Genomic DNA, 27670 nt, shown 5'->3' with positions numbered 1-27670 from the left:
CCAGGTCCGTGACCTGTCCTGCCTGAGGCCAGGGCTTGGAGTCTGGAGTTGCTGCCTCAGGCCACTTGCACTTCCTATTATTTCTTGGCCCAGCGCTGGGAGACCTTGGTGCCAGCATGAGGCAGCTGCTGTGTTTTTTCCTGGTGGGGCCCTAGCTCCTTTGCTTATTCCCTACCCCAGGTGCAGCAGCCAGGCCGTCCTCCAGGCCACTGGGGTGGGTGGGTTGAACGATGTGTCTGTCCCCAGACCTGAGAGAGCCTGGTCACCTCTCTGTACGTCAGCTGAGCTTGGAGCCGGTGGGCTGGGCTTTGAAGGCGTTAGTAGTTGGCCTGCTAGCTGACCCTTTCTGCACACCTGGGACCACAGTGTCCCCGTAACCTCCCTAGTGCTACCCCACACCCAGGCCTGAAAGCTGTCATGTGGCTGTCCACCCCAGGCAGTCACCTCAATATTGTGTACCCTCCACATAAGAACGGGAACCCACAAATATTCATCCTGCACTGGATCTTGTTCTGCGAGCTGGGCAGGGTGACGGGGGGGGGGGGGGGGGGGGGGGCAAAGTGATTGAAGGCTCAGCCCCTATCCTCAAGGAGACTGATTGCAGTGGGGTTAAGGCGCCCACACACACCAGGAATGTTGCACAACAGCAAGGGGAGGGGGGACTAAAGGAGAGAAAAGGCTCCCCTGGGTCCTCTCTGGCCTAGGATGGTGTAGGAAGGAGCTGGAGGGAAAAGGCCTGCTGTGCACCACTTACTCCCACCTGGCTAGTGCTGGCCCAGCCCTCTCTGCTGGCTATGGATCGGCCCTGGTTTGCGTATGCCCACATCTGTTGCCCGTCCTGACCTGTCAAGTCACAGCCAGTGCCTAGGCCTGTGTAAGCTCCATATGGGGCCTTCTCTGCAGTAAAGACAGCTTTGTGAGGAGAAAGAGCTGAAAGGAGGGCGAGAAGAGAGAGGAATTGCATCCGTAGCTCCTATTTCCAATCGCTTTCGTTTATTGAGAAATGGTCAGAAGTTACCTTCCTGATCTTGGACTCAGGTTGGTGAAGCTGAGCAGCTACTGATTATGAGATTTGCTCAGTCTAGGTGAGCAAAGCCAGCCTGGGCCCGCCCACGGGGAGCTTACAGCCTGGGGGGGGGGGGGCATGGGCCTCACTCAGTCACAGGCAAATGTACAATTACTAGCAAAATTAAGAAATACGAATTCAAAGGAGCCTCCCCTAGCCAGTGAGATGTGAAAGTGAAGCTGTTACTACGGAAAATGGATGAAGAACACAGGGCTCTGTGCAAAGTCCCCTGGTGGGAAGGAGCCCTCCTGTGGGAGGGACTGAGGGCAGGGACAGCTGGACACAGAGAGCGGGTAAGGTGCAGCGGGAGGGTGGGCCGGGCGGATGCACCCAACCTTCCGAGCCAAGGTGGGATTTCCACCTTGATCTCAAGAGGGATGGGAGGCCAGTAATGTGTTTGAAACAGGGGAGAAGAGGGGAGGGGGTAGAATGGGATTTGCACTTTAGGAAGCTCTCCCTAGCTGGTTAGTGGAGCACAGATGGAGAGAACTGATGTGCTCAGTGGTCATCTTCATCAACCCCCCCCCCCCCCCCCCCCGATCTCCCACCCTGCTGAGCTGACGTCTATAGAATACGCTGGAGCTTTATGATGGGAGATGTCAATATTCAGCCTCAGCTCAGAACCCACAAAAATAAACCATTGCCCTTGACGTGGTGCCCCTCCTGTCCTAACTCGGCAGAGACTCCCCGGCGCTCACCCCTCTGACCACTGCAAGGCCTGCATTTGGATGTAGGTAGGGCCCTGTGTGGAGACCCCAGCCTGCCTGAAAGATGCTGGGGAAATCAGCTGAGCGCATGGATTGGCAGGGTTGGCAGGAAGAGGTGGGGGCTGCAGGGGAGCCAGGGACGCAGCCTGGGTGGGACTGCCCGGGCTGCCAGGCACTACTGTGGCCTCTTGTGCTGGGTGCAGGCGTAATGACCCGAACACAAGCTGGCGACCTCCTCTGGCGGCAAGTGCCTCCCCTCCATTCTGCTAAGGGCTCCTCTGTCCTTGGTCACTCCAGTCGCTGCTCTTAAAGAAACTGCTTTGGTCTCATTTAGGACCAGAACCCTTCCTTCTTTCATTTCAATAAACATTAATTGATCTTTTCGTATGAATGAGGGGCCTCTGAGGGGCAAGCTCCCCACGATGTCCTTGCCCCTGGTCATTCTGCCTGCTGGGGGAGCTAGATATGTAAACAACCCACAGAAGTCAGAGTAAACTTGGCAGCAAGCGCAGGGCCACCTCCCTGATAATGTGCCGTGGCTGTGAAGGGGAGCGAGCAATTCTTTATAGAAATTCAGGAGACATCACAGAGTAAATGATATTGAAGCTGAGTCCTTGAAGAATGAGCTGTAGGTATTTCAGCTACTTGAGCAGGGAACTGGAGCAGCCAGGGCTTGGAGAGTGGAACCAGCTGAGGCCTGGGGGCGTCTCTGCGCAGCGTCCGTGTAGGGAAGGATCAGCACCGTACCAGACCTGGACCAGGCTGATGATCTTCCTTGGAAAGTTTCAGACTGTAAATATTTCAGGGGTTTTGTTGCAACTACTGAATCCCACCATTGTCGTGGAAAACAGCTGTAGACAGTGCTAAACTAATGGACATGGCTGTGTTCCAATAACACTTTATTTACAAAAACAGACACCCTTGGGGTTGCCTGGGTGTAGTTTGCAGCCCCTGAGGACTTGAAGGGGAGACATAAGAGATGAGCCTGGAAAGTCATGTGGGAGCCATATCATAAAAGGTCTCAAGCACCTGACTTGTTTTTTAAATAATATGGTTTTCGAGCATAGGAGTGAATCATCTAAGGTCATGGGGTTTGTTGTCAGGTTTAGAGGGCACTGGCGAGAAGCAGGGGGTTGCCCGTGGCTGTGGGCATGGGCACCTGGTGTGCATGGTGAACACAGGCCCCCTCCTGCAGGATCGTCCCTGCTGGACCAGACTCCCCTCCGTGCCCTGTCCTCGAAGACTCGCTTTCTCTTAGGCAGACACAGTGACAGGTGCTACTCTCTCCTTTCCCAGGGGGTGAAGGCAGTTAATGACCCCCTTTCTCAGCCCTCCCTGACCAAGGCAGGGCCGTTGGTCACCGTGTAACCCTGGTGGGGCCCAAAGGCTGCTTAGCACCTTCGCTCCCAGGGCTCCCAATGGACTCTGAGTCTTCGCAGTTTGTCGTGGTGGACCTTGCTGCCAAGCCTCAAGGGGGGAGCAGTTAGCCGTGTGCCATCACCATGTGGCCCCCAAGGCCCCTGGAGTGCGAATAAATATCCAGTAGAACAATTTGAGATTCCCTCCCCCTTGTGGACAGTCCAGCTTCCCTGGAGTCCAGGAGAGGGAGGGGGGTTGTTCTCCAGCTCACGCCTCCCTCGGTTCCATCTCTGAGGATCGGTCCTGCTCCCTTTCTCCCCTTCTTGCTCCTGTGACATCCTCCCTCCAGCGCAGCTTTCCCGGTGGGCGTGGTCCTCTTTGTCGCTGTAACAAAGCTGCTGCACCCGTACAGAGTACATTTGTCCTGATGCGGGAACAAGGCCACCTGGCTCACCTCAGGCACACAATCTAAGGGGCACCCCAACACTCAGTAATCAAGAGAAACATTTTAATGCAACATTCTTTTAAAAAATCAAAATTAATAACAAAATATATGATAAACAAAACATCAGAATTTTAAATGCTAACAGTCTCCACGGTTCCTGATTTTCCCCAGAATTCTATTGCATTCTGACACTGTAGACGGGGTGCTGTCACTGACCCTGTTTTTATTGCCATTGCAGAGGTTTCGGGGGCCCCTGAACTTTGCGCTTGAGGTCAGTGCCTCACTCATGTCACCCTGGTCCCAGTTCTCAGGAGATCCCAGAGCAGGAGCCAGTCGGCCTTCACATACGCGATGACGCCTACAAACCCCTCTCCTGTCCTTGCAGAGGGAGCTCCTCACTGTCTGTGTCGCCTGCAGCCTGCCCCCCCTTCCCTTCCCTCCCTCCTGCTCCAAGCTCTGCGCTCCTCCATCCCAAAGGGTTGGCCTGGTCTCCCCGCGAAGCCAGTGGGGGGACTTTAAACTCCCAACAGTCCTCTCCCGTCCTCTGCCCTTCTTGTCCGTCACTGTTGATTTTATTCATGTACCTTGTTATCACCTGCCTACTGCTCTCACCCTCTCCCCGGCCAGAGCCTAAGCCCTGGGAATGCCGAGATACTTTTTAGCAGTTCCTGGCACATAGCAGACACTCAGTAAACTTTGGTTGAGTAACAATTGAGTCTCTTTTTCTTTAATCTTTCCCCTCCCGGATTCAGCCCAGGCTCTCCTTTAATAGCCAAAGATGTTCAATCTTTTCCTAAATGAAAGAACATCCGACCCAGGCCTCCACCGTAAGCCGTGCGAAAAGGCAGCAGAAGCTCTGAAATCATGTTTATTATCTAACGAGCCCAACCTCCGTGATAGAAAAAACCATTTTCCAGACAAACTCCAGGGTTTTCAACATATGCTGCCCACCGCCCTTTAAATAGGGAATGATGCCCAAGGGAAGGCTTTAATTCCATGGACTGCGAATCGATAATGGTTCTTTTTGTGACCTTAGCCAAGACACTGTAAGTCTCAGTTTTGATTATTCTGTCTGTAAAATGGGAGTCTTGATTCCAGCACTACCAGCTTCACAGGATTCCTATGAAGCTCAAGCAAAAAGCTAATGGCTGTGGCTGGGCCTGCTGTGGGATATAACGCAGCGCACAGTACTGGGGTGTGTGAGGTCTCATTAACCGTGGCCAAGGCAGAGCAAGGGATCTCCAGGTGAGAGCACAGCAGAAGTGACCATTCGGTGCCTAAACCTCCTACTTTATAGATGGAGAAACTGAGGCCCGGGCTGCAGTGTGCCCAGGGTCACATCCCAAGCAAATACAGGAGAGTTGCAGGTAGTAGCCACGTGTCCTGGCTCCGGGTGCAGTTTCTGGCCTCTCGGAGTTTCTCAGCTGCTAACTGCACAAGAACAGGGATCCTGGGCTCTGCTTCGAGTGCAGGTCACAGTCACCATGGCTGGGGGGTAGAATTCCTGACTTCCAGATGCTCTTTCCAGTCCCAACCCTTCACAAACAGAAAGGCTTTTAGATGAAGTTCTTTTACCATCCCTTCCATACCTGACATTCATTCCTGAGAAGCATCTGAATGAGAGTTTTACAGACGTTTCATGCCCTGCCCTCATCATCGCTCCTTTGCTGGCCTCCAGGACCAGGTGATGACTGAAACCCCTGTGAGACACAAGGTGCAAACCTCTGCAAGTGGGGCCTTGGGCTGCGGGCGGCAGGCGGCCAGGTGCAGCGTCTCCAGGTGCGGTGTGACTGTTTCTGGAGGGAACAGGGCCCAGAGAAGGGCAGGGAGGCCCAGAGAAGCAGAATTTCTTCAGCGTCACGCTTCCTGTGCATTCCTTAATGACTGGGACTTACACGTATGGGGGAAATCGCAATTTACCCGGACGTCATGGGAGGGAAATTCAGAGCTGCCAGACGGTTTGCAGGTGGGTGTGTCCCCAGGGCTCTGTATGGATCCTACAGGAACCTTTGGGCTTCTTACGGGGGACGTGGCCATGATCATGACAGTGAACAGGAGTTTGCACCTTTGCAGGTCCGTGACTGTGTCTCTGGGATTATTTGTGTGTGTGAACGTGTGTGTGTGTGTGTGTGTGTGTGTGTGTGTGCACGTGTGTGTGGTCACTTCTATCATTGTGACCATGTGTAGATCAGTGTTTCTTTTTTAAAAATTATTTCTCATTTCGTGCATAAATTACCGCGTGTAAAAGGCCATCCGGAGCCCAGCTCCTCGCATCTTCTTTCAATAAAGCAATATTATCACAGCCGAGTCCCAAAACTGGTCCCAGGAGAGGCTTTTCCTAGATTCTTTGTCAAACGAAATGTCACCGCCTCACCAAGTGATGAGAGGAAGAATCGGTCTTGTTTATTTTGCAGCGAGGCAGAGAGGCAGCAGCCCAGCTCCTGCCTCCTTCCCCAGGCTGGGTGAGGGGCAGGCGGGCGGGCGGATGGGCAGGGTGCCGAGGAGGCCACCACAAAACCCTTGGACCCTGCTCTTTCACTCGGACCCTTAACTGGCTTTGTGACTTTGGGCAAGTCACTTTTCTAAACAGGACTAATAACCCCTGCTTTACAGGGCTGCTGAAAGGATTAAATAATATCCTCTGCTGAATATATTCACTCATTTACTCCTTTATTCAACCAATATTTTGTTGAACACCTAATATGTCCAAAATACGGACTTTGCTCCACAGAGAAATACAGGCTTGAGAGTGAGTCTAGGTTTATATAATCTAGTGGGGCAGACAGACGGGCAGACAGGCGATCACAGTTTGGCGGGACAAGTGCTAGGAGGACTGTGCATAGGATGCTCTCTGCTGCTAGAGCCATCCTTGTGGCTGTGCGTGCAGGATGGAGCAGCCCCCTGAGAGACCCACCAGGAGGCCACCGCTGAGCAAAGGTGGTGCAGGAGGTGGAGGAGGCAGTGGAGCTCACTCAGCTGGGGGGTCAAACAGAATAACTAGCTTGTGTTACGTGCACTGACCCTCTCCTCCTTCTGGAGGGAGCTTTGGGGGCTGGAAAGGCTGCCCGAGAACCAGGGTCCTTCAGCAGCCTGGTTGGGTGGGTGAGCGGGGCTCTGAGGCTAGGGGGTCTGACCGCCGGGGAAAGGAATGGCAGGGAGTAGGAAGAGGAGGGACGGAGCCCACCTGCCGGAGAGGAGGGATGGAGGCAGGTGGGCTTGGCAGAGATTTTCAAAGCCTCTGGTGGACAGTTCCATCAATGTACTGAGGCAAGAACAGGGTGGGCTCCAGAGAAAGAACAGACTCTTTGGAGGCTCTTAGGCCAGTGGGGACGAAGACAGGTGTTCTTGCTGCTGGGATCGATAGCAGGATGGGGCAAATTCTCCAAAGTAGTCAGAGGACAGGCCTTCGGTTTGGGCTCGTGGACAGAGATTCCAGAGGCTCAGTGCTCACCCCTGTCCTGTTCATCTGCTAAAGTGAAGTGCAAGTTGGCCAAACAGGCACAAGAGCTCCCTGGGGAGCCTGCTCGGCCCCATCAGAGGCTGCCCTGGCAACATGACCTCGGACAGGCAGGGAGGGGCCTGGTCAGAGCTAAAGAGCAGGGGCAGGGCTGCTCCAGTTCTTGGGGATATTGTGGGTACAGAAGGGACTTGACTCTCAAGATATGAAGCTCCTGACTCTTTATTTGCCCCCTGACACATCTGGGCCATCAGGTCACACAGAGCCCGTGTCTTCCCGCCCACCTCTCTGTCTCTCCCTTTCTGTCTGTCTGCCTCCTTGCCTATCAGGCTGCCCATTGAGTGGGCCCATTGAGTGAGCCCCAGGGTCACGGCCATAGTCCTGCAGGCTGCCTGCTAACCTCCAAGAAGAAGGACTTTGCATGGCAGTGGGTCCTGTCCTGCCAAGATCTAAAAGGCACACCCCGGCCCCCTCTTTCAGGGCAAGGCAGGATTGGTGTAGAGGGAAACGGGGCTCAGAGAGGGGGCTGGGCAAGGAAGGGTGGCTGTGACCCGGGCCATCTTCTCACTCTGACCCCAGAGGGCTTTCATTCCCAGGCGCTTTCTGTCTAGTGAGTTGCCCTCCTTGTGCTAAGAGGAGTCGCTGGAGTCAAGGGAAAGGAGATTACAGGCTGTATTTCTGCCTTGGAGCTTTCTCCAGGCTGTTGGGAACCAGGTGGTTGTCAGTCCTGGGAAAAGAAGAACCTGTGTATGTCGTAGTCATGGAGGGTGCTCTGCTTGGGGGCACTTGGTATCATCTCGGACTGTCCTTCCTCTCTCAAGCATGCATTTTCTTGGTCCCTGAGCGGGGAGCGCAGTGTGATTCCTCTCTGAGGGGCCCCAGCTCCTCCGTTCAGTGCCATCTTCAGGGTATGGGTGGGGACAGAGGTACAACTGGAGCAGAAAGACAAACAAAAAAGCACACAACTGCAGCCAGACACCAGAGGGAACTCTGGCCCCTCAGCACCAGAGGGGACAACAGCTTTAAGAGGCCGAAGGACATACCAGGCAAGCAGGGCTTCCTCAGTCTACAACCCTGGCCTGGACTCTGTCCCCTGTCCCTGCCCCTGTGAGCTGTGGCAGAGGAGGGGGAGGTGAGACCAGCAGTCAGACACAGCAGCATCCACACGTGGCAGGGTACGATTCTCTCCTATCATCTAGGCTGAGCGCCTCGAAGACGGGCAGAGTGTGTGTGTGTGTGTGTGTGTGTGTGTGTTCCATCTTTGTATGCCCAGGCCCAGCACATGGTTCTTAATATGTAGAGGCTAAATTGAAGCAATTTGCACTTGTCCGGGGGGGGGGGGGGGGGATAGCACAATGCTACCCAAGAACAGAGCTTTTTTCCCCACCAGGTAGGCCTCAGACGCCTGGGAAGGAGGCGGGGGAGGAGGGCACCAGCAGGGCTCCCTGAGTGGCCCAGCCCACCAATCCGGGCACATCACCTCTGCCCTTTCCTGCAGGAGCCCAGCCTTTACCTAGCACTGACTGCCGCAGGCACTCCCTTTGGATGGGTGAGAAGTATAAGCTCAAAGAGAAGGAGGGAGGTTAGGAGAGCAAAATGCCTGCTGTCAGAAGGCATGCCACCTGCTGGCTGTTTTCTGCGGCAAGCCCGGTGCTCAACCTTCCTCAGCCTCATTATCCACATCTGTGAAATGGGAACAACCCCCTGGCAGGGAACAGGCGTCTCTCCCACACTGCAGAGTGGACCTCGCAAACTGGCGGGACCCTACTGCGAGTAATTTGTAAAAGTTCTTTAAAGTGAACACACCTTTAGATGTGGCCGGTCCACTTCTAGAAACGTATCCTAAGACAGTGATCAAATCTGGAGCAAAACTCAGCAACAGGAATGAGCATTATTTATTTCTAACAGCAAAAACTGGAAATATGGCAACAATGGTGATAGACGTTTGGCTGAGTAATTCTAGTATATCCATAAATGGAATGGCATAAAGCTGCTATGATTATAATATATATATCCCTTATGTGCAATGGTAGTTATGATATTGCTAAATAGAAAAGGCTGGTTACAGACAGTATGTGTAGTAAGACATTGTTTTTAAGAAGAGTTTTACTCCACTTTAAAAAAAAAAATCTTTATTTCAGAGAGAGGAAGGGAGAGGGAGAGCAAGAGATAGAAACATCAATGATGAGAGAGTCATTGATCCGCTGCCTCCTGCACACCCCCTGCTGGGGATAGAGACCACAACCCGGGCATGTGCCCTGACCGGGAATCAAACCCAGATCTCCTGGATCCTAAGACTATGCTCCACCGCCAAGCCACACCTGGCAGGGCTCCACTTTTAAACTGTGGTTATTTTGTATTATAGGATTCCAACTAACCTAAAATTTCTCCCTCTTATTTTGTACAATAGCATTTATTATTTCATAAAGGTAATAAAAATTAAGTTATTATATTAAAATATCGACCTTTAGCATTTAAGGTTAAAGAAGATATTACATATGAAAGTATTTTGCAAACTGAAAACTTGTGCAGACATCAGAGTCTCTGCCCATGAGGAGCTTACAGTTGGGAAGAGATGAAAGATGTTTAAGACACTGTTTATGACATGAGATAGAATGTGCGAGAGCTGTAAAGGACAAGCAGTGTGTTACCCGGAAACACAGAGGAGGGCAAATTACTTCCAGCTTTAGAGGAAAAAACCAGGATGTTTGAGTTGAATGTTGAGGAGTGGTTAGGTCTTGCCAGGTAGAAACATAGAACTGGGGCAGCAGGAGAGGCGGGACAGGTCTGGGGACGGGGAGGTAGTGTGTCTGGATGGAGGGCAGCAAGGCAGTGGGCGACGGGTAAAAGGTGAGTCTAGAAAGGCAGGGAGGGGGGACTGCAGGCACCTTGGAGGCTGCACTTGGCAAAACACCGTCAGTGAGCGTGTGCTGGTGGAAAGTTCTGGAGTAGGAGGTGGCGCAGCTGGGAGGCAGTGAGGTCTTCCTGGCTGTGTTGGCAGGGCCTGGCATGGACGATGCAGAATGAAGCCCTGGGGCTGCGTCTGGCTTCATGGAGGGGCTGACGAGGGGGCGGGGAGCGGCCTGGCCCGAGTGGCCAGGGATGAGGGCTCTCTCTAGGTTGTGTCACTGGGAACTGAAAGAAGAAAAGACCATTTTCCACCTTGACTGGCAAGGGGTGGGAAGTGGAGGAGGGAGGAGTCTGACCTGTGTCCCAGGTTGGCTGCCTGGTGGCCCAGGAACTGGGAGTCGCTCACTGAGCTCAGGGACAAGGCCGCAGGAGGAAGAGCAGGGGAGAGCAGGCGTGGGCGGGAGTAATTTGTGCTCACAACAGACTCTCTCTCAGTTGGTCCTGATCCTTGGGCCCCTCTGGGTGGCTGCCCCAGGGCAGGCAATGCGGGGAGCTGAGCCTCCTGCTGCTTGGAATGTCCAGTACCCTCAGCTCACCTTGGGAAGAATTTGGGGTGTGCAGAGAGAGGTCTGTTTCCACCCAGAGAGCTTTTGTTAATGGAAAGTCATTAAGCGCCCTGCCTCTCTTGGAGCTCCTCCCTCTCAGCGCATCCCCTCCGAGTGCCCACCCCCAGCTTCCTCTCTCCTGGAGCCGGGCACTCATTCCTCCCTCAGGATCCCCAGGCCCTGTCTGCCTCCCTCACCTCCCTGCAGTGCACTCACAAATGCGTGCTCACGCTCTCACACACACACACTCACACACTGACACACACTCGCACTCTGACACACACTCACACTCATACACACTCACGTACACTCACACACACACATACTCTCACACACACACAGTCTCACACTCACACACACTCATACACATACACACACGCAGTCTCACACACACACACACACACACACTGGAAGGAAGGCAGGGAAGTCTTATTCAGGCAAACGTCTAAATTTCCATTTTCCTGCTGAGCTCCCTGCCCGGGCCACTGTTTAGCATCTCCTGTTGTCATGTCACTCGTTAATTACATTCTTTACTAAGGTGCAAATGTGCTTTTACAGGGAGACTAAGCTGGCGTTAACTAGGAAGGACCTGTGCATGTTAAAGACGGTTACCTCTGGTGTGGGGCCGGGGCTCTTGGCTTAGGATGCTCCGGGAGGCTGCACCGAGAATACCCTGGGCATCAGGCAGCCCCCCGCCACACCCGTGACCCTGCCCCCCCGCCAAAGCACAGCCTCAGCAAGTCCAGTTAGCAACTTGATCCACAGGGTGAAATCGGTGTGAGTGTTTGGGAAACGTCAGGCCAGGCCTTACAACAGCACTGACCACCAGCCTCAATTTCCCAACACCGTGGTCCATGTCAAATACTGAAAAATAAAGTTAATTCACTGTAATCTAAAAATAAATAGCTACCTTGAGGCCACAGGCTGACCTTCACTGTTAATGTCCACTCTGGTCCATTGCCCTCCTGACCCTCCCTGCTGCCTGCAGGCACCCTCCCCTCCAACCCATCAGCATCTCTCTGGACCCCCAGACCCCAGACCTCTGAAACCCACCCACACATCTGAAAAGGCTCCACTTTCTACCTCTTCCTCTGTGTTCCCCACAGTTTAAATCAAGGACCCAGGAATCACTGAGCCCTGCCTACACTGCGGGGAGTGGGGGCCACTTGTACACCTGGTGTCAGGAAACTACACAGGTGACAACGGGGCACTTCTCACTGTGATGAGGGTCTGGGCTCTGAAATGCTGGGTGGGCCCAGCGGCCACACTGAGGAGAGAGGCCTGAGCGGTGACAATGGTAGCGAGGTCGGCAGTGCAAACGGAATAGATCCCGTGCAGCCAGCCTGGGGAGGAGGCAGGCAGGGCCCAGAGGGGCTGCCCAGTTCCAGATGGGCCCAGCCTCCAGCCCTCCCTCTGAGGGCCACCCTGCCTTTTCTCACGGGTACACTGGCTGAGCCCACAGGAGAAACCTCTGGCCCCGCTGGAGGTGAGATGAGGGGGTGAGTCTCCTAAGGGCCATCGCAGAGCTGCCAGGATCCCCAAACAGTAACAAGCATCTATTCCTCCTTCCATACATAGTTAAACCCTCCGGGCAGATGATTTCTCTTCTGAAAGCCTGAGAACCAGCCCATAACGTTAACTGGCACTGAGCACGTTCAACCTTAGAAAGCACAAGGCCGTCTGTATTGTTTGTTCATATCTCCTCCCTGAGGCCAAGACAGGGCTCTGCCGTTTCCCGCAGGCCTCCCTCTTCCGCACATTCTGTGCACAATAGGTTGTTGTCGATACAGATGGCTGGGTGCTGCTCTCTCCTGACGAGGGGAACATTTGTACAGCCCTCTGGAGCGAGCATTAGCGCCTGGGGTGTTTGTTAAACATGCAGTTCCCGGACCTCACACCAGAGATTCCGATTCCCCGAGTCCAGCGTGAGACCCAAGCATCTGCACCTCATGTGTTTTTTATGAACGGGGAGGAAACTGCACCCCAGGTGTTTCTGGTGAACTCTGGAAATTGTTCTTTGAATGTAGAAAGCATTTTGAATACAAAATCTCGTTTAATCCTCTTATCAGATAGGGTTTTTAAATCCCTTAAGTGACTTCATGATCTGGGAGATGTGAGCATCAGCATAGGCAGGATTTGGAAATCCAGTTACCCAAACCACCTTTTTCCTCCCAGTGTGCCGTGATGAGGGCTGGACCTGTTATGGTGAGATTGGGCCCCGACTCAAAGGACCCTGCCCAGGATTTTATGAGTTCTCCTGACATCTTAGGACCAACGTGACCTGACAGTCTATCAGCCATCATTTGGGGGGCAGTCATCTTTGCCAAAATCCCCACAAAAGCTGATTTCCCTGGACAGAGGGAGAGAGTTTACTAGAAAGATGAATGTTCCTGGGCCTGGCTCCCAAGAAGGGAGTTAGTGAAGCCTCAGATATTCAAGGGGACAGAACTGGCCAGTGGTGACTGTCCTCTTTCCATGCCCTCTGGCTATTTGGGGAGCTCTGTGTTCTAGCTGCATGAAGGGGTGGGGGGCACACTGGAATTTGCTGTGGTTCCTGGAGGTGAAAGCCAGGGACAAAGGCATATCTAGGGGGGCCAAGGCTTTGGTGAGTGTGGGTTGGGTGATGCCCATTTGGGAGACAGGTTGACAACCTTTTTGACAACTTTTGGAGCCTGTGTGTTCAGTGATGTTGAAGGGAACTCAGTGCAAACAGTGCTGTGGTGGGGGCTTGAAGAACACAGGGAGCTGCTGAAGCCCAAAAAGGCCGAAAAGTGCCTGGGATCAAGGAGGTGCCCCTGCCCTCTCCACAGGGTAGCATATGGAGGATGGGAAGGGCCAACGGAATGCTGACTCCGCTGTGGGTTCTTTCTGAAGAATGGAAGGTCCATGGAGGAGATGGAGGCCTCAAAGATCACCCCTGCCTCCCCCCAACACACGCACAGGTACACACAGATATGCACACTCACACACATAGATATATACACACACACATACACTCACACACAGATACAAACGCAGATGTGCACACTCACACACATAGATATATACACACACACTCACACAGATACACACAGATATACACACACAGATATATGCACACACAGATCCACACATACAGATATACACACAAACACATACACAGATACAAACACAGATACACACGCAGATACACACGTGCAGATACACACTCACATACACAGAAATAACACAGATATACACACACACACACAGATACACACACACACGTGCGCACACGCTGACCACTGAACTGTCTTGCCAAGTGGGTGTTCTGGGAACTAAGTACAGTTGACACTTGCTCGGAGGGGTGCAGTGGGCAGGGGCAGTTTCTGCAGCTACTGCTGGAAGCGCAGCAATCAGAGGAGCCACCAGCTGTCGCACTTAAATCGTTAGCTCTCTTGCTCTCTTTTGCTAAAATCGTTTTGCTTACATAATCCACCCCCTTTTTATTTTCTGATTCTCTCCTTGCAAAGCTGGTACCAGAAAGGAAGGGCTGGGGTGGAAGGGGTAGCAATTGCACATCAGTTTGGGGAGCTTTTACATTTGGCAATTATAACTTTAAAATAAGCCTGTTAATGATCTCCACATGCCAATGACAAACCCTAACCGACATACAGACCCCCTGGGCCGGCCTGCCTCCCCTAAGTCAGAGGCTTGGGAGAGGCAGAGGCATGTAGGGAGACAGGGGAGAGGCCGGGACAACATCCAAGCTGCAGCAAGAGCAATTCATGAGCCCTGAGGCTGGCGGAGGACAGGGTTAGAGCTGAGCACCTAGAAACCAAGAACAAGGGGACCACAGCTTCTTTCTTCCTCCCTGCACTGATGCTCCATCCCAGCCCATCTCCTTCTGAGCACTGACACAGCAGGGCTGTGTCCTCAGGAAGCAATGCCAGTGCTCAGAGCTGTGCAAAAGGGAACCTCAGCCACTGATACCCTCCCAGGGGCAGTTTTCAGGGTCCCATGTGGGCCAATGTGAAGCCTAGTTCCCAAGGGCCAGCCAGTGTGTCTGGATGTCCATGGACTGAGTAGACTGACTGATTCCATGCATGGGGCTCAGGAAGGGAATGGGCTTAGTCATATCCCAGTTTGGAGGAGACACTCTTCCTCTTATCAATCAGTTAACACGTATTTACCGAGCAGGGACTTTGGAAATAGGCAGACTCAGACTCAGATCCCAGCTCTGCCATGGGGATTTGGGGCAAGTTAAGTAACTGAAGCTTTCTAACCAACCTTGTCTTTATGTAATTGGAATGATCTTTTTTTTACCTCATAGGGCTCTGTGAGGATTAAACATGATGCACTAGGAAGCCCCTCATACACTACCTGGCACATGGTAAATGCTCATTAAACATAGTCCTCCTCCAAGTGCCTGCCCAGCAGCTCCAACATGCTGCCTCCTGCAATGAACAACAGATCTGATTTTATTTGGTGACCAATGTTTATTATGTTAGATAATATATTTAAGCCCCTCTTTCTGAATTTATGTGTTTATCTATTAGCTCCCTGCTATGAAGGCTGGGGAAAGTAGCACATTCTCCCCTCCCGATTTGTGTAAGTTTTATCATTTTTATCAAATGATATTTGATATTACCTATTTTTAATAAAGAGTATTATGTATAATATAGTACATATATTATACGGTATAATTATATAGCACATAGTATTATATATAATTATACTATATTTTAGTATAGTAGTATATTCAGTATCTTTACATTAAGATTTGGAAGATTAATATTCTATTATGTAACTGCAGTCACCTCTGCATCCTGACTATAGGGTCTTATAAAGTGGAAATATTCAACTACAGATGTGCACAGTGTGACTTGACCATGGAAAAGGAAATGAAATTCTTTGTAGAACCTTCCGAGTCGCCCGGGGTAGTGGCCTGCCCCCTCGCCCTCCCACCGGGTCCCACTGGGCCCCGAGCCCAGGTTGTGCGCTCCTCCCACCACTCCATGCTGCTGGAAGACCGCGTCTCGGTGCTGGTGGGCAGGAATGAGCTCTGAGTTCTCACGCGCCCAAAGCGGACTTATTTTGTCTTCAAACTTGTCTTGAGCTCAGAATCCCACATTCAAACGCCGTTTCTCTCAGATCTCAAAGACGATGCTGCACTGCCTTATTTCTAGTCTTGCAATGAGAATTTATGGAAATGTTTTCTTTTCTTTTTAATGTCTTGAAGTTTCACCACCATGCACTGAGGCTGGGGGTTTACTTGCTCCCTTCGTTTTCATTACTCTCCATCCCTGGGAACCTTTAAATCTGAAGTCATTTGTCTTGCGGCAGCTCAGGGACACTTTCGTCTCATTGCTTCTTTATTTATTCTGCTCAGTTGCCTCTGTTTTGTTCTTCTGACACTTCCTCTGCCCAGCACAGAGCCTGGCACATAGTAGGTGTGCAGTAAGTGATTATTGAATTTGTTACTTGGGACCTGCTTTCAAATTGGATCCCTATTTCCAACTTGCTGCATGGACTCAGTAGGTTTTTCTTGTTTGAAAGGAAAGAAATCAGGCCTCATGACGGCTCGGGATGCTTCCCCTTTGCCCCCCTCCTGCAGTCTGTTCTAGAGCCCTGGGGCTCGGGAGAGCGTAAGGAGTGAGAAGTGAGGGGAAAGCTCAGGTCGAGCTGTAGGGCAGCCATGGTGACGAGCCTCTCCTGCGGACAGTTCCCCAAACACTCCATTCTTTAGCATCCCCTGAATGTTTCCCTTGGGGACTTCTCTCCTTGACCCTCCCAATCGTTCTTCAATGGGCCTCCTTTCCTCTCACCCCATTCTGCCCACCTTCCCTACTCCCCTCACTTGCCCAGTTCACATGTACACACAGCTCCTGTTGGTGAGAAGATCCCTGACCATGACAAATGTCTCATTCAGTAGCAGAGAGACAGCAGATGCTGCCCATAGCAGGAACCTGCCCCTGCCTTAGGCCACCTCGTGCCCTTGGGGTGGCAGCTTGGATGAGAATTTCCATTGACTCCTCCTTTCCACCGGAGGCTGGCTCAGGGAGCAGGCACCTCATGCGCAGCAACCCTGGCTGCCCAGACCAACCTGCTGTGACAGAACCTCCAGATCTGGGAGTCGAGATGCTCCACCCCTTTTCCCCAAGGGCCAGACACTGAAGGTCCAGATCACCAAGCGCTCAGATCCCAGAGGATCGTTCTCTTCTGAGTCAGAGCGTCCTAATTGGTCCCTGAGGGCCAGAGTCCACTTTTGGACAAAATTGTCTTCTCCCTCTTTTTCACCCCTGGTCCTTGCCCTGCCCTGCGAAGTGAGGTCCATCTTACTGGAGAAAGAAGAGGGACAATCCTGAACTTCAAGTCCAAAAAGATTCGGTATCAAATGCTGGAGTTTCTCTCCACTGAGACCACGATGATAGGAAATGAGCTGTCATCGCAAAAAGCAGAGTTAAGGTTGGATGAGAGCTATAATTTTCAGACAAGCTGCCAGTAGTCAGAGGTTCTGTTGCTAATATGAAACGCTTCTCCTCGGGGCCTGAGTACAGAAAGGGCCAGCATATGACTAAGGGTTTCCCTGTTAAAAGCCAGAGAACTACGGACCCCTTTCCAGGGCTGGAGGTGGAAGGGGACGGGGCTTGGTAGGGGACAGCCAGACGCCAGCAGAAGGTGGGACACAGCTCTGGTCCCCTGCACTGTTTCATTGTTGCCTGCTTCGGAGAGTTTGGGTCATCACCCCACGGCAGGCCTGTGAAGGTGTCTTCACTGTCACCCTTTCAGACGACTGCCTGGCATCTCTTGGGGCTGAGAGAGGAAGGAGACCCTGAAATGAAAGGGAAGCTGGAAGGGTCATCTGCGGGGGATAAGGCTAGAACTCGGAGACATGACAAAAGATGGGATGCCCCCTAAGGATGGGCTCCCCCGACTTGAGAAAACCAACACTGCTCAGATACGCACACTCTCCAAGGATAGAGCCCGGTGCCTCAGCCTGTGAGTCATGGGCACGGTTCCCTCCAGAACAGGGGTTTCTGTGCGCTGTGGGTGGTCCCTGAGAAACCTGGGCGGGGCGGGGAAAGCAGAGGCAGTTACTGAGAGCAGGCTGACCACACGCTCCCTTCCACCCCACCCCACCCAGCTCGGTCCTGGTGGGAGGAAGGGGACACTGGCAGCACCTCAGTCAGTGTGAGTCACAGCCCTGGCTCCAGCGCTGCAGTGTGGGGTCGCGGAGCACGCGCTCCCAGAGAGGTCCTCCCAGACAGCTCAGGACCCACGCTCAGGGTCCCAGCCACCCATCGCTGCCTCTTAGGTGCCGTCGTCAGCCCCCGTATTGCCATCGTTTCATGCTTGTCTTCAATGTTGTTCTTTCCCTTCACAAGTGAACCCACAGCCCAGCGGGTCTCCCATTGAGACTTGAGATTTGCCTCTTTCAGCTCAATGTTCCCACCTTGGTCTAGGGCACATTATGCAGGCGAGACCCGCCTTCTTATTGCCGGTATTAGTTCCCGCAGTTCTCCACCTGCCACTCATTTTGGAAAACTGCAATAAATATTTAAATAAATTTGCATACACACTGCTGTCCAAAGACCACAGGATGGTGGAAATGGACTGTTGCTGTTTCGGCGGGCCCCCCCCCCAAAGGCACCAAGTGCGCGCTCACTAACTGACGGATGGAAGCCCAGATTTGGCTGCGGGAGACATTGAGGCAATGTCAGGATGATACAATTCAACATTCGGGGCCTGTGGGAGTCCAAGGCCAGCCTGTACTGGCTGGGCCACACTCAGCCGCCTTGCCTTTTCTCCTCTCCACTTTCTGGGGGTCTCCTTCCTCCTTTGGTGGTTCCTGCCTCTACCCCGAGACTCCTAAGTTAAATTCAGGCTCGGAAATCAGATCACGTGTCACACTCGGAGGCTCTCTCAACCTCTCTAAGTCCGAGTGTTCATGTCCATGAGTAGGGGTAACCATCATGCCTGCCCTATATAGCTGTTGAGAAAAAGAACAAGCCCATCTGCATGAGAAGCTTGGTCTAATGCCTGGTGCATGGTGAGGGCTCACTAAATGGCGGTTGTCATTAATTCTGCATTGTCATCTCACCCCTGTCAATATTTGTTCCAGGGAAACACGCTCATTCTCACTCAGGTGTAAATGACTGCTGGGACTTAAAGTTATCCTTCCCAAACTTGATGGATTGGTTTCCATTTTAACAGTAAACCAAAGAAATTAGACTGTAACTGTGTACACATTCAGGCTCCATAAGGACCCCGACCCTGTGAAATCACAGCGCACGGCGTGTTTCCCTGAGGAGGCAAAGCCATGGTCTTGTTTTCTGGAAGCATAAGGTTTAACGGCGATGAGGACATGGGGTGGGAAGTGATTTTCCATCACACAGACACATGCATCACAACCACTTGCGCCATCGCGCCGACTCTGTCCCACAGCAGGCTCCCAGTGAAGGACGGTCCCGAGTGGAAAGCGAAGGCAGGCCTGGCGGAAGAGGGGGCTTGAGCAGAGTTTTGGTGGAGGAAAGGGCACAGTAGTGTAACGCAGAAGGCCCTGCTGGCAGACGAGAGGGGGCGCAAGGTGTGGAGGAAACTTTCTCATCGGGTGGTAGAGGGCACATCCGCTCAGCTGGGCCTTGAGTGGCAGTGCCCAGGAATGGAGACGCTGCCCAGTGTCACTCTCTGTCCTGTGCAGCCACTGTCCTCCCTTCCCTGGGGCTGCCTTTCCTGACAGATCAGGATCACGGAGCCAGTGTCCCTGGTCTCGTTCCAACAGCAGTGGGGACCTGAGGTGCAGGAGCCCAGCCGGCATCCTTTCCTCCCTCCGGCTGGCCTCGTTGCTATGGACTCCACCTGGTTCCCCCCCTTTTCTCATGAGCTCACCTGAAGCACCACCAAGGCCCAAGGGGAAGGACATGCATTGGCTGAGTAAGGAAGGATCAGGGACGAGTGGCTTTTCATGATAAACTGAGCCTAGCAGGCCACTTGTTTCCACAGCCCCAACTCTTGACCATTTTTTTTTCTGGAGGAATTTTTAAAAATGGAACCAGAAATCATCTAGCTAAAAGGTACAGAACAGTCCTTCAGAGAGAAAAGAGGCCTGGCTCACCCTTGTAGGACCCTCTGCTTCCAGGAGAATCTGAGAGTGTTGCAAATGACAGACTGGACAGGTGTCAGGGCCCCTTAGCCTTTGGATCCCCCCCAGCCCAGTTCTGCTGCTGACCCTCCCTGCTGCCCCTTCCAAGGCCCCTCACTTCTCCTGTTTCTTTCCCAACCCACCTCCAGCATGCCCGCCTGGGGAAGAGTAGGATTTATGAAAGGAGCTGTAGGCAGCAGGGAGCAGGCTGCCTCCCCGGCTCCTCCACCTGGGTCCCAGCTCCAGAGCTGTGGGTCCATCTCTGCTGAGTTGTGAGTCTCAGGGGCCCAGCCGTGTTGTTTTCTCAGCTCAGCTCCTGAGCAACGTCTGCTGTCAGCTCTCGACAAATAATAATAAACCTGGGAATCAGGTTTGTCGAGGGGATTTCGGTCCCTGGGTTCATTTTTAGGTTTGTTTCTCTCTGTGTGTGCAGACAAGAAAGCATGTGATGATGTCTTGAGGGAGCAGGCCGGGCTCCCAGGGGCCCTGGCAACCTACCTTAAGTGCCCCCACGGAAGCGCTGGAGGGCCCTCCTCTGCCCCTGACTACTGGGGCCGCTTGGAGGCTTGAAAGAAAAGAAAAATAATTGAATAAAAGGCCTCTCCTGTCCCTGTCCCTCCCCACCTCTCCCACTCACGCTGTCTGAATAGAGATGAAGGGGCTGGAGATGAAAAAGAGAGGGCAGAACCCCACTCCAGGTTTGAGAGTTGCCTGAGTGATGGGGGAGAACCTGGGTCTGAGTGAGGCAGGGAGAGGGATTGGCGGGCACCCTCCTGTGAACTCCGCCCCAGGCAGCAGTGCCCTCCGCTGACCCCCATTCCTGGGAGGCAGCGACAGGGAGGGGCTGCTGGAAGGGGAAGGGGGTCCTAAGTGGAGCATCACTGGCAAAAGCAGGACCCGGCTGGGGGTGAGTGTGAGTTTAGGATGAGACCAGCGATGCCCCTGGGGGCAGAGAAGCGCCCACTTTTCAGCAGTTTGAGGTGACCCTCGGGGTCACGGCTGCCACACCCCACGGAGTCAGGCAGGAGAAGGCACTCACTTCTCTCTGAGGACGAGGCGAGGGCCATGCTTCCCCTCACAGCCAGCATGCTTTCCCTCCCCTTCTGGGTTTTTGTTTGTTTGCTTGCTTGCTTTATTTTGTTTAAAGGAACCAAAAGGGGAAGAATCGCCAGGTTGTAAAGTGCTTAAGGAGATGAGAATCTTCATCAGACGCTAAGAGCTGGGCGGGGAGGGGGGGGGGGGGTAATGGTAAAACTCTCGCCCGCTCTTACGGGACTGGCTCTCAGATCAGGAAGAAGCAGTTGGATGAAAGGAATTATTGTTAAGCTCCTCAGTAGGAAGATCTAATGGACAATTGCCGCTATCAGGGGGAATTAAATTGCTGTTTCAGTTTGTAAAATATATCAGCGGCTTTTTGAAGCCAGAAAAGGTGTGACAACCAGGACAGGGAGTGGGCGGCTCTGCCACTTTCTGGTCCTCCGTGGAGCGGCAGAGCCAGGCGCAGAGGGCTGGGCAGAGCGTGGTTTGCTCTCCTAATTCTGAGTCTGATCCACTTTTTGAAGCCAGACTGAAAAAACAGCTAACCTGGGGAGTAAAGGAGGGAAAGCTGGAGTCCTGGGCTCTGGGCCCTTCAGTGCCTGGAAGGCCCCTGAATCAGAGGGGCCTGGCGGGAAGCATCAGGGCGAGATTGGGGGCTCCTCTCTGGAAACTGGTCAGGGACAAGAATGATGTGGGTGTGTGACCCCCAGCACCCCACTCCCTCCCAGGGTGCAGTCAAATCCTCTGCCTGTGTGACCACTAAGCTCCCCTGAAACTGTGGGCACAGAGGGATGGGGGATAAAAGCTCCCCTCCCCCAGAACTGGGTCTCTCCGGCCCAGCCTTTGCTCTCTCCAAGCTGGGGTCAGTCAGGGCATAAGTGACCTGTTGACCCAGCCACACAGGGGCCTTTTGTTAGTCCAGATAAAGAGCAAACAGAAAAACTGCCTCGGGGGCAGGGAAAGGAGAGGAGATGGAGGCCTTTGGAAGGAGGACACAGGCCACACTCTTGGGATGGGAGCAGGAGGGTCTCTGAGTTTTGTGGTTTCACAGAGGCTCATACCCCTTCCAAAGACCGTTCACTCCCCAAGGCAGTTGAGGGCTGAAGGAGATGGGGAGAGATTGTCACATCACTCAGGGAGTTAGGAGCAGCCGTCCTAGCCCAAGCTCCTGCTGGTTCTGCTCTGTCTCTACTCCGTTCCCTGGAGACCAGCATCATAATAATAGGGCATGACCTGGTGCCACCTCCTAAGCAGGCTTCCCAGAAAGGTAGCAAATGACAATTCATACCGAGAGCTGTGGTGGCCAAAGGGCCTGAGTTGCCCTCTGTCTTGGTTGCCATCTCTGCTTCTGGCTGGAGTGAGGACAGAATTATTTCCCACTGATAATTCTAAGCAGGAACCGGAAGGGCACCGGGGGAGTGGCCCTCCTGGCTGGGACATCCTGCAAGGACTTGGGCTCTGTGCCAGGTGCAGTGTCCCCTGGGACCTGGGCATAGTGGAGCAGTGGCTCATTGTCAGCCTCTTTAGCCAGCCAGCCTTTAGGACAGGTAATAAGGAAGGGGACCTGACGCTGAGTGCAAACCCCACTCACTTCCCCCACCCGTCCTTCCTTCAGTAACAGACACAACTGGCCCCTAGTTCCCACGCCACACTCTGAGCCTGGTCTTAGCAGACTAGAGAACTCCCATTTGCCCCCAGAATCCCCAGGTCAGAAAGATGGGGGGAAGGGCCACTGCATTCTGTCACCTCGGACCCCCAAGCTCCCAGAGCACCAGTCCAGTCATAGGTCCAATGTTTGATGTGCTGTGAGGGGGTGGGTCCTGGGGAGCTGATCCCTTTCCCATCCTTCCACAAGGGCCCTTCACTTTTCCATCATTTTGAAACATTTTAACCAGACCTCACATTTGAAAGCTTCCCAGCCCACAGGTACATCCCCTCGCTCAGCCCTGTCCTCTCCACCATCCCCACACTGGTCTCATCTGTCACTGTCCAGGGCTGACTCCATGTGCCCACGCGAAGGGACCACTGAGTTCCTTTCAGCGAGCGACTTCTAGCCCTTAGCAGGTTTTGCAGAGACCCGGGTGGGTGTATTTCTGTGTGTGTGGGCACGTGCCTGTGTTTCTTTAGATAAATCCACAGAGTCACATGAAATCCGTGACAGGTTGACACCGTTATTTCAAGATTCATCGCTCTGAGTTGCCAGCATAGGAGACCTAGCCAACTCCTTCCCACCAACAACGCTTTTTTTCCAGGCATAATTTATAGCCGTGGGGTGAATTTGTTTCCAAAAGATGAATATCACACTATCAGCAACAGCTGTCTCTCATTTTTATTTGTTTTTAAATTTGACTCAAAGTCCAATTCTCTACACACATCCAAAGCTGTAAATCCTAAGGCGACTGATTACACGATTTAGTAAACAGGTTATATTATATAATGCAATTAAAGTGGGCTCCGCGGCGCCACCTACAGGCGGCCCATGGGCAGGGCGCTGGGCCGAGACCAGCACTCCCCACCAAGCTCTCTAGGCTGCAGGAAAATAAACCGCTTGCGCCAGGTTGAGACTGTCGCTCCGGAGGGAGAAGTTGAAGCCAGCCTGGTTACTAATGCAGCCTTTTGGTCCCTCCTGCTGAGTTCATTGTGTTATTTCAGCCTCCTGCAAATCTGTCTAGACGTCAGAACCCAGGGCCTGGGCTGCTGCTCAGAGGGGCCTCCTGGGGGTGGGGGGGTCGGGAGTGGGGGAGCCTTGGTAACCACCTGGGGGCTCTGGGCTGGGGGCTGAGAGGTCTCCTTCCCTCAGCCTGGAGCTGCAAGCCAGCTGTTTCCATTCCATTCAACGAAACTTTCGTTCAGTGCTGTGGGCAAAGACTCTCAGAATATTCTGGTGAGATCCCTCATTCTGCAGTCCCAGAGGGAAAGTGACTTGTACAGGCCACAGGAAGAGGCAGAGCTGAGTGTGGAATCCAAACCCCCCCCCCCCCCCCCCGAAGCACAGGCTCAGATCATGGGAGTTTACAGATGAGGCCCAGACAGGGAGTGGGACTTCTGCAGCCTCTACTTGTAGCCAGGGACAGCAAATAATGAAAATACTGCCTGTGTGTCGGAGGGCAGAAGAGATGGGCTCCTAAGGGGTCCTGGGCAGTGCCTCTTAGCTGCCATGCTGGGGAGGGAAGGAAGGAAGGAAAGAAAGGAGGGAGGGAGGGAAGGCAGGCTGGCCCGGGACAAGTGCTCCCCCCCATCCCTCTACCCTAAACTACAACACTCTTCAGATAAATTAGACTCTGGGCCCTCAAGGATGCTAGTTTTTCCAGAGTTTTGGTAAGAATGGGTCACATCTAACCAAGAGAGGAGAGGGGACGTCGTTCCTTGGGAATAAGAAACTGAACCAGAAGGGGAAGGGGTGGGGGGTGGATGAAGAAAGCATGACTATCAGAGTAAAGAGGGTGGCAATATGCCCCCACCTTGTCCTTGTGCCCAGTTGCCAGTCTGGGGCAATGGGGTGGGACACTGGAGATCCAAAGGGGACTGGTCCCTTCCTTCCTGCTCCACTTCGGTCAGGATGCAGCGTAGTCTCAGCTAGGGTCCGGAGCAAGAGAAGATGCTGGGGGCCAGCTGGCCAGAGAGTTCCCAATTATACTGTTTCTCATCCTTAAGGCCCCGAGCCCCCAACCCCAGCACTCCAGCCAATTACTGGGGTCAGCATTAACCCCTTGGTGCCCCAGGCCGTTAATGGAATGTTAATTGGTGTAATGGGTTTCATGTCAACAAGTCCTAATGAGCTCCCTCCTAACGAGCTTCGTCTTTTTATTTCTAAGCTTGTTTGTCAACATGCTGGAGTTTGGGCTCCAGACTAAGGGCCTCACCGGCAGAGCTGGGGGAGCTAGAGGGCTGCCCATTTCTACCTCCTGAAGCGGTGTCCTTCCCTGTCCCTCACCCACCCCAGCCCATGCACACTGCCTCACTGGTCCTGAGCTCTGGAAAATTGCATTTGTAGCTCCTTTTGATAATAATATCAGTGACACAAATTATTCCTTCCTGGATATCATGCGGGGGTGAGTGTTGCATTAGGGTTTTTCCCCCTCCTAGCTGTCATATAACAAAGGTCTTCAGCATTAAAAGCAATCTTCCCACGTGAGCCTCTCCTCGATGGGAAATTTCCTTGTGGTAAATCGTTCCTGGTGTGTCCTCTATTTGCAGTCTTGGCCGTGCTCCCTCAAGTGCCCTGGTGTCTGGTAACAGCACTGGGGCCTCTGGACAGGGCAGTGCAGCCTCTCCCAGCCCCTGACAAATGCTCAGAAGCCCTGGCTGGACTTCTGCAGCTCAGGCCTGCTGCTCCCCTCCCCTCTCCCAAAGTGCAGAAAGGGTGGGTTTCCCCAGAGGGCCAGGCACCCAGAGAGAGCTTGCCCAAGGAGCTCCCCACACCCCATGTGCGGGGGCTCAGGAAAGAGAAGTCCAATCCCCACATTGCCCTCGGGATGGCTCCGCACAGCCCCTCCAGCCCCAGGCCCAGGTGCTGGGCTTTCCCAAGGACCCGCAGTGCCTGTGTGGCGGGAGTTTCTGGAGAAGAGAAGGTGGCACGGCGGCCCCCTGTCTCCCTCGGCTCGGGTTACCAGGGCTCTGCCTGAGTGAGCAGGGAGGGAAACTTAAGCCCCTGATGAAAAGGCCTTCTGTTCTCTGGCAAGAGAAGCCCCCAGAGGGCAATGGGGCAGTGGTCTAGTGGCCTATGGTGACCTCCGAGAAGGGGGGGGGGGCAAAGGCCATCTGCATTCTCGGAAAATTTGTCCTGTGTCCTCTGAGGCAGGTCTGGCTCCTGCTCCACAGCCTACAGGCTCCGGACTGGAAAATCTCCTCCCAGGCTCACAGTGGTTTTTGTGGGTGCAGACCCCTCTTAACCACCCTCCTTACCCCCAGGCAGGGCAGCCCTCCTGCGGTTGCAAATATTTCTAGGGACTGAAGTGACCTGACCTCCCATTCATTGGGCAGTGAACAAAAGAATGCAGATTAAAGGCTTCTCTCTTTAGCCCAAATCCTCCTCCTTGCACTTCCTTCGCTTTGCCTTCACTGGGACTTTTTCACCCTGGCATGAGGTTACAGAATGACCCAGACCCGAGGTCGAAGGGGGCTAGTTGCCCCTAAAACCTCCTGTTGGGCTCCCACCGTAGAGTCTGCCCCCAGACTCCCTCTGCTGGAAGCTACAGGCACTGCATCCCCACGGAGGTTCACTTTCTGGGATTGGTGTCCCCGGAAGGGATCTGCCTTTGGGACCCTTAGGCCCATCAAAAGTTACCTCATCTACCAGAGTTCCAGGAAAGGCTGAGCTTAACACACCCCTGAAATATCCGTACTTCCTTTATTCCCTCAGAGTCCAAAAGAGAGAGACTCCACACCCATTTGAATCTCTCTAAAGCCTTCATTCTGGATGTTCTTTCTGATGTCTCCAGGAGCCTGTATCTTCTTTCTTCCCCTCTGGAACCCTTTCACTCTGCTCTTGCCTCCCTGGAATGTTTACCACCCTCCAGACAAAGACCCAGACATACAGACAGACACTGTCCCCACCCTGAAGAGACAGGCTCCCCTTGCCCCTCTGAGCCTCTTTGGGAATGTGGGTCTCAGTGCCTAGTATGTGTGATGCTTCTATTGCAAGAACATCCTGGTGGCACAGCTTCTGAAGTAAGGCCAGGCGTGAGATATAAGCAGCAGAGGCCAAGGGGAATCACCTGCAGTCACGGTCTTCAGCGCAGGAAAGGCCATCTCGCCCTGGAACCTCACTTCCCTTTCCTCTATCCCCCTGGACTGTCACCTCCACCACTAACAGTGCCCCTTGTAGAGAAGACCTTGCCTCCCTTCATCTGTCCTCCCAAAGCTCCCGAACAGTTATTGTGCACAGCTGACATTTAGCAGTATTATTTGAATGAATGCCTGGATTTCCGGTGCTTTCGCATGTGCACTTACAGTCAAAGCATGCCTGGTACTTCTGAGACTTAGGGCAGCTAGAACTCACCTTATCTCCTCTTCCTGAAAAAGAACAAACACACACGCACACATGCACACAAGGCACACACATGCGTGCACACACACATGCACACACACATGCACACACGCACACCGCATAGCACCTTTTACTCTCCCTTTTACTTAGGCAGCTCAGAAAGCCCTCAAATTCCCCCAGAATTCAGGCATGAGAACATTTTGTAAGGCCCTGGGGGGGCCCTCAGGGAGGGGAGAGGGAGGAGAAGGGTGTCCGAATGTTGTGCTCGGAGGTCTTCACCTCATCAATACCCTCCACCTGGGAGGACAGGCCTGCACCCCACAGAGGTTCTTAGGAGTCTCTCTGCCCCAGTGGACAGGCCTGTATCAGGAGCTAGCCTGTGGTTTCTAGCTCTAAATATTTCAGAGCATCTACTGTGCTAAACGGCTCCCTGGGCATCCTGTTACCTTGGGTGGCACTGCCAGGCTAGGCTCTCTCCACTTAAGGCAACATGTTCTGGTTCAAGAAGAAACCTTGAGGCCCAGTGGGGGCAGCTTGCTTCCCGTTGAGGGGTGGGAGATGGGGAAACAGTAAAGCAAACCAAGAACTGGGGGTCTGGAGACTTGGGTTCCATCCCTGTTCACTAGCCCCCGGCCCCCAAACACGTATATCACTCCTTTGGCCTCCGTCTTCCCCTCTGTAAGAAGGGGGATGACCATTGGGCTCCGATGGCTCCTCTGGCCCTATATTTCCGTGACTCTACGTTGAACAAAGCCTAAGGAAAGCCTCCCTTCTTAGGATGGGCAGGCACCTCTATAAGCCATCATCACAAACACACACCTAGAAAAACCCGCAGGTGAGGGGCGCTCACCTAGGCTCTCGGGTGTTCTGAGGTTACCCAGGCTGCTTCCTCCACCCTCCAGTCTGAGAGGACCAGAGCCCCACATTTCTTCCCACCACTAGGGGGTGTGGTGAGCACACCCGGGAGCCTGCGGAGCTGTGGGAACTGGCGCTGGAAGGGCCAGGCCCGAGGCCTCCCTTTCCTGGCCCTGCGATGGCTGCTCTGAGGGCC

At 53.4% G+C, this 27670-nt stretch overlaps 1 protein-coding gene across 1 annotated transcript in view; it reads left to right on the top strand.

Annotated features, from left to right (window-relative positions):
• The window catches only part of PKNOX2 (PBX/knotted 1 homeobox 2), a 255958-nt gene that overhangs the window by 158361 nt on the left and 69927 nt on the right, over positions 1-27670 (top strand). The window lies entirely within an intron of this gene.

Source organism: Miniopterus natalensis, chromosome 20, assembly GCF_054644295.1.
Source record: "Miniopterus natalensis isolate mMinNat1 chromosome 20, mMinNat1.hap1, whole genome shotgun sequence".
Taxonomy (NCBI): domain Eukaryota; kingdom Metazoa; phylum Chordata; class Mammalia; order Chiroptera; family Miniopteridae; genus Miniopterus; species Miniopterus natalensis.
This window is presented reverse-complemented; position numbering and strand designations above follow the sequence as displayed.